The sequence below is a fragment of the Oryctolagus cuniculus genome, chromosome 14, assembly GCF_964237555.1.
Source record: "Oryctolagus cuniculus chromosome 14, mOryCun1.1, whole genome shotgun sequence".
In the NCBI taxonomy this organism is placed as follows: Eukaryota; Metazoa; Chordata; class Mammalia; order Lagomorpha; family Leporidae; genus Oryctolagus; species Oryctolagus cuniculus.
The window spans coordinates 27,770,135-27,777,344 of NC_091445.1; the positions used below are offsets into that span (position 1 = coordinate 27,770,135).

The 7,210-nt window shown below is 40.0% G+C and overlaps 1 pseudogene; it reads right to left on the reverse strand.

Annotated features, from left to right (window-relative positions):
* Positions 1 to 5,914: 5,914 nt before the first annotated feature.
* On the reverse strand, positions 5,915 to 6,977 carry LOC100355296 (translationally-controlled tumor protein pseudogene; annotated as a pseudogene).
* Between the last annotated feature and the right edge of the window lie 233 nt (positions 6,978 to 7,210).

A 7,210-nucleotide genomic window follows, 5' to 3' on the forward strand; every position in this document is an offset into this window, starting at 1 on the left:
TAGATTTCTGAATGTGAGCCATTCTAACCGGGGTGAGGTGAAACCTCATTGTGGTTTTGATTTGCATTTCCCTGATTGCTAGTGATCTTGAACATTTTTTCATGTGTCTGTTGGCCATTTGGATTTCCTCTTTTGAAAAATGTCTGTTGAGGTCCTTGGCCCAGCTCTTAAGTGGGTTGTTTGTTTTGATGTTGTGGAGTTTCTTGATTTCTTTGTAGATTCTGGTTATTAACCCTTTATCAGTTGCATAGTTTGCAAATATATTTTCCCATTCTGTCGGTTGTCTCTTCACTTTCCTGACTGTTTCTTTTGCAGAACAGAAACTTCTCAATTTGATGCAATCCCAAATGTTAATTTTGGCTTTGACTGCCTGTGCTTCTAGGGTGTATTCCAAGAAGTCATTGCCGGTACCTATATCTTGCAGGGTTTTTCCAATGCTCTCTAATAATTTGATGGTGTTGGGTCGTAGATTTAAGTCTTTAATCCATGTTGAGTGCATTTTTGTGTAAGGTGAAAGGTAGGGATCTTGCTTCATGATTCCGCATGTGGAAATCCAGTTTTCCCAGCACCATTTATTGAATAGACTGTCCTTACTCCAGGGATTGGTTTTGTATCCTTGATCAAGTATGAGTTGGCAATAGATGTTTGGATTGATTTCTGGTGTTTCAATTCTGTTCCATTGGTCTATCCATCTGTTTCTGTACCAGTACGATGCTGTTTTGATAATAACTGCCCTGTAGTATGCCCTGAAATCTGGTATTTTGATGCCTCCGGCTTTGTTTTTGTTGTACAAGATTGCTTTAGCTATTCGAGGTCTCCTGTGTCTCCATATGAATTTCAGCATCATTTTTTCCAGATCTGAGAAGAAGGTCTTCGGTATCTTGATTGGTATTGCATTGAATCTGTACATTGCTTTTGGGAGAATGGACATTTTGATGATATTGATTCTTCCAATCCATGAGCATGGAAGATTTTTCCATTTTTTGGTATCCTTTACTATTTCTTTCTATAAGGTTTTGTAATTTTCATCGTAGAGATCTTGAACGTCCTTGGTTAAGTTTATTCCAAGGTATTTGATTGTTTTTGTAGCTATTGTGAATGGGATTGATCTTAGAAGTTCTTCCTCAGCCATGGTATTGCCTGTGTATACAAGTCTGTTGATTTTTGTGCATTAATTTTATATCCTGCTACTTTGCCAAACTCTTCTATGAGTTCCAATAGTCTCTTAGTAGAGTTCGTTGGGTCCCCTAAGTAAAGAATCATATCATCTGCAAAGAGGGATAGTTTGAGTTCTTCCTTCCCAATTTGTATCCCTTTAATTTCTTTTTCTTGCCTAATAGCTCTGGCAAGAACCTCCAGAACTATATTGAATAGCAGTGGTGAGAGTGGGCATCCCTGTCTGGTACCAGATCTCAGTGGAAATGCTTCCAACTTTTCCCCATTCAATATGATGTTGGCCATGGGTTTTTCATAAACTGCTTTGATTATATTGAGGAATGTTCTTTCCATACCCAGTTTGCTTAGAGTTTTCATCATGAAAGGGTGTTGTATTTTATCAATTGCTTTCTCTGCATCTATTGAGATAATCATATGGTTTTTCTTCTGCAGTCTGTTAATGTGGTGTATCACATTGATTGATTTGCGAATGTTGAACCATCCCTGCATACCAGGGATAAATCCCACTTGGTCTGGATGGATGATCTTTCTGATGTGTTGTTGCATTCTATTGGTGAGAATTTTATTGAGGATTTTTGCATCTATGTTCATCAGGGATATTGGTCTGTAATTCTCTTTCAATGCTGCATCTTTTTCTGGCTTAGGAATTAAGGTGATGCTGGCTTCATAGAAAGAATTTGGAAGGATTCCCTCTTTTTCAGTTGTTCTGAATAGTTTGAGAAGAATTGGAGTTAGTTCTTCTTTAAATGTCTGGTAGAATTCAGCTGTGAATCCGTCTGGTCCTGGGCTTTTCTTTGTTGGGAGGGCCTTTATTACTGTATCAATTTCTGTCTCAGTTATGGGTCTGTTTAGGTTTTCTATGTCTTCCTGGTTCAATTTAGGTAGGTTGCATGTGTCCAGGAATCTATCCATTTCTGATAGGTTTCCCTGTTTGCAGGCATACAGGTCCTTGTAGTAATTTCTGATGATTCTTTTTATTTCTGTGGTGTCTGTTGTTATGTTTCCTTTTTCATCTCTGATTTTATTGATTTGGGTCTTTTCTCTTCTTTTTTTCATTAGTTGGGTCAATGGGGTGTCAATTTTGTTTATTTTCTCAAAAAACCAGCTCCTCGTTTGGCTGATTTTTTTGTAATGTTTTTGTGGATTCAATCCTGTTGATTTCTTATCTGATTTTAATTATTTCTCTTCTCCTACTAGATTTGGGTCTGGTTTGCTGAAGATTTTCTAGATCCTGGAGATGCATTGAAAGCTCATCTATTTGGTGCCTTTCCAATTTCTTGATTTAGGCACCTATTGATATAAACTTTCCTCTCAACACTGCTTTTGCTGTAACCCATAGTTTTGATATGTTGTGTTGTTATCTTCATTTACTTCCAGAAAGTTTTTGATTGCTCTTTTGATTTCTTCTATGACCCAGTGTTCATTCAGGAGCATGTTATTCAATCTCCATGTTTGCATACTCTCTAGGGATTCCTGAGTTGCTAATTTCCACCTTCATTCCACTGTGGTCTGAGAAGCTGCATGGTATGATTCTAATTCTTTTAACTTTTCTGAGACTTGCTTTATGGCCTAGTATGTGGTCTGTCCTAGAGAAGGTTCCATGCACTGTTGAGAAGAATTTAAAATCTTTAAATATAGGCTTGAAAGTTCTGTGATATCTGTTAGATCCACTTGGGCTATAGTGTCTTTTAAATCTACTGTATCCTTGTTGATCTTCTGTCTGGTTGATCTGTCTGTTTCTGAGAGAGGAGTATTGAAGTTCCCCAGTACTATTGTATTGGAATCTAAGTCTCCCTTTAAGTCCCTTAACAAATCTTTTAAATAAACTGGTGCCCTGTAATTAGGTGCATATACATTGATAATCGTTATATCTTCCTGTTGAATTGATCCCTTAATCATTATATAGTGCCCCTCTTTGTCTCTCCTAACGGTTTTTGTGGTAAAGTTTATGTTGTCCGATATTAAGATGGCTACACCCGCTCTTTTTTCATTTCTGTTGGCATGGTATATCTTTTTCCATCCTTTCACTTTCAGTCTGTATGCATCTTTATCGGAAAGATGTGTTTCTTTTAGGCAGCAAATAGATGGGTTTTGTTCCTTAAGCCAATCAGCCAATCGGTGTCTTTAAACTGGACAGTTCAGGCCATTAACGTTCAATGTGACTATTGATTAGTAGCCTTGCCCTGCCACTTGCCAAAGATATTTTCTGATATATGTTTTGAACTTCCTGTGATCTATTTATGTGAGATTTCCTTCATTTACCTTCTTTCATATTGATGACCATGTTTCTGTGTGTAACACATCTTTAAGCATTTTTTGCAGGGCTGGATGAGTGGTGACAAATTCTTTCAATTTCTGTTTGTTGTGAAAGGTCTTTATTTCACCTTCATTCACAAATGAGAGCTTAGCAGGATATAATATTCTGGGCTGGCAGTTTTTCTCTTAGTACCTTGGCTATATCTCGCCATTCCCTCCTAGCTTGTAGGGTTTCTGATGAGAAGTCAGCTGTGAGTCTGATTGGAGATCCTCTGAGAGTAATCTGACATTTCTCTCTTGCACATTTTAGGATCTTTTCTTTCTGTTTCACTGTGGTGAGTTTAATTACAACGTGTCGTGGTGAGGATCTCTTTTGGTCGTGTTTATTAGAGGTTCTATGAGCTTCCTGTACTAGGATGTCTCTGTCCTTCTCCAAACCTGGGAAATTTTCTGCTAATATCTCACTAAAAAGGCCTTCTAATCCTTTCTCCCTCTCCATGCCTTCAGGAACTCCAAGAACCCAAATGTTAGGTTTTTAATAGTATCCTGAAGATTCCTGACAATATTTTTTAGATTTCTAATTTCCTCTTCTTTTCTTTGGTTTGATGGTATATTTTCCTGTGCTCTGTCTTCTAAGTTCGATATTCTCTCTTCTGCTTCACCCATTCTGTTTGTAAGGCTCTCTAATGTGTTTGTCATTTGATCTATTGAATTCTTCACTTCATTATGATTTCTCGTCACTATCACAGTTTCATTTTCTACTGGTTGTTTCATTTCATCTTGATTCCTCCTTAATATTTCATTTTCACGAGAGAGATTTTCTATCTTGTCCATTAAGGATTTCTGTAGTTCAAGAATTTGTTTTTGAGAACTTCTTAATGTTCTTATCAATTTTTTGAGATCTGCTTCTTGCATTTCTTCTATCTCATCATCTTCATAACCTTGAATTGGGGTGTCTATTTCATTTGGGGGCGTCATAGTGTCTTCTTTGTTTTTGTTACCTCAGCTTTTGTGTTTGTTTGTCATATTGGAGATATTCTTTGTTTTCTTCTCGTTATACTGTGACTCTAGATTAAGAGGACTGTCTGCTTCTGATGGATCCTTAGAGGCTGTGATGGGTGTGGCCAGAGAGCTCTGGTTCTACAGGGTTAAGGGTGTGCCAAAGGTGATTCACCCTGATTGTTCTCTTGCTGGCTCTCACGCTGGCTCTCTCTCTCTCTCTCTCTCTCTCTCTCTCTTTTTTTTTTTTTTTTTTTGACTCAGTTGGGAAGTAATTCCACACAGCTGAATGGAATTGACAGTAGTTGATGTATGAAATCTGGCCCCTGTGGGTATTTGTTTGCTTACCAGAGTCAGGTTTTTCTGCTTGGCTAATGAGAGACACCTGCTTTACATATGGAAAATGGCACACACTGCTTTACTTATGTAAAATGGCACCTGCCCTTTGTCTTGCTGGGCTTTGTATGGTGAGTGGAAAGAGAGGTTAAATGTCCATGCTGGTTCCCCTAATTTATTCGATTTTTTCTCTCCTCCAGCCAGCCTGGTGAACTTTCCCCAGTGGGGTTTCAGGCCTCCTTCTCTGCAGGCTTTTTCTGCCTTTCCCCGCCAATGTCTCGGGTTACCAAGAGGTTTTTAGCTTACCTCCCCTTCCAGCACTGGCTTGCAGACTCTGCGGCTCCAGCGGCTCCAGCGGTTCTGGCTGCTGCGGCTGCTCCGGTGGGTCCGGCGGACCTGGCGGCTCCCGCGGCTCAGCTTCCACAAGGTGGGCGACCTTATCAATATTTCTGTTTTTAAAGCAAGTTGGGAACCACTGTTGAAGTATTGCCCCAACCAAAAGCATATTAAAGGCCAGCACCGCGGCTCACTAGGCTAATCCTCAACCTTGTGGCGCTGGCACACCGGGCTCTAGTCCCGGTCAGGGCACCGGATTCTGTCCTGGTTGCCTCTCTTCCAGGCCAGCTCTCTGCTGAGGCCAGGGAGTGCAGGGGAGGATGGCCCAAGTCCCTCGGTCCTGCACCCCATGGGAGACCAGGATAAGTACATGGCTCCTGCCATTGGATCAGCACAATTTGCGCTGGCCGCAGGGCACCGGCTGCGGCGGCCATTGGAGGGTGAACCAACAGCAAAGGAAGACCTTTCTCTCTGTCTCTCTCTCTCACTGTCCACTCTGCCTGTCAAAAAAAAAGCATATTAAAAAACAAATATTACATAATGACTTAAAGTTTTAAATAAACTAAAATAAAGACAGTTGCCATTACTGAAAGTAGCTCATATGATACTGCAGTCAATGTTTCAAGAAATGATATAAATCAATTCCTTTTGTAAGTTTGTGTATGCACATATCCATCTGCATGAATATGTGTTGTATGAATGTGACAATGTCTAGTAAAGTCTTCCAATATAGCTTAAGGGGTTCAAGATAACAATTCATATTTCTTTGACATTGTATCCAGGATACATTTCTTTTTTTTTTTTTTTCATCTCAATCAGTCTCTTTTTATTCTTTTGGTAATCTCCTCCAGAGTTAGCTACTTCCATTGTAGGTGATGAAATGTGTTAAGGCTCCACTTCAAATGTTGGCACTGCTATGAGCATGGTTTTTCCCTTTACTGTAATTCAGAATTTAACTTTGGATTCTCAGTTTGTATTCCAGTCCCAGCAGTTTTCACTGTAGAAGTTATTTGAAGACAGTCTTATACTTTCTAGTAGTTGTCTACAAACCAGGCTTTAGCTTCTCCAGGAACACACTACAGGATGGATTTAGCTTAAATGTACATTAATCTAATAGGCATTCTCTCAAATGAATTTAAATGCATTTTATTTTTAGACAACCTACATGACAATGCTTTTTGCCTTAAAAACAATGCCTTCACTTGAAGTAAATCATGGTCAAAATAAGTGAGGAGCTCAAGATAGCATCAGTCCCACTTCCTGTAAATCCTGGTGGTGTGTGGATGACAAGCAGCAGCCAGTTATAATGAGCAGCGATAGATCCAAATTGCCAACTTTGTTAACATTTTTCCATCTCTAAACCATCCTTAAAGAAAATCATAAACGGGGTCACACCATCCTCACAGTAGTCCAGCAGAGCAACCATGCCATCTGGGTTCATGTTTTCACCAATATAGAAATGGTAGTTTTTGAAATTAGCAAGGATGTGCTTGATTTGTTCTGCAGCCCCTGTCATAAAAGATTTTACTCTCTCTGGTCTTTGTTCTTCAAGTTTGCCTTTCATTGATTTCATGTAATCTTTGATGTACTTCTTGTAGGCTTCTTTTGTGAAGCTGGTTTCCTGCAGGTGATGGTTCATGACAATATCAACACCAGTGATCACTGTGCTTTTAGTACCTTCGCCTTCCGGGACTTCCGTGGAGGCATTCCCACCGATGAGCGAATCATCAGTGTCACCCTCTGTCCTACTGACCATCTTCCCCTCCACCTCCAGGCACAGTCCGCCCGCGATCTCCCGGATCTTGAAAATGTCGGAGAACATCTCATCATGGCTGATGAGGTCCCGGTAGATTATCATGATGGCGGCTGGTAGGAGACGATGACGGCAGCGCTGGTTTGGCAGTATCCTGGAGCTCAGAGCGAGCGCAGCGCAGCTGGAGCTGCCCTTAGGGGTAGGGGGGCAGCGGGCAGAAAAAAAGGGAAACATTTCTTAGAAGCAAGCTATTTCTTCATAGAAATCGATATACAATAATAACAGTGATACAAAAGAGGAGGTTGCATTGAAGCAGAAATAACTGATATTATTTATAATATTTGAAATGATAAC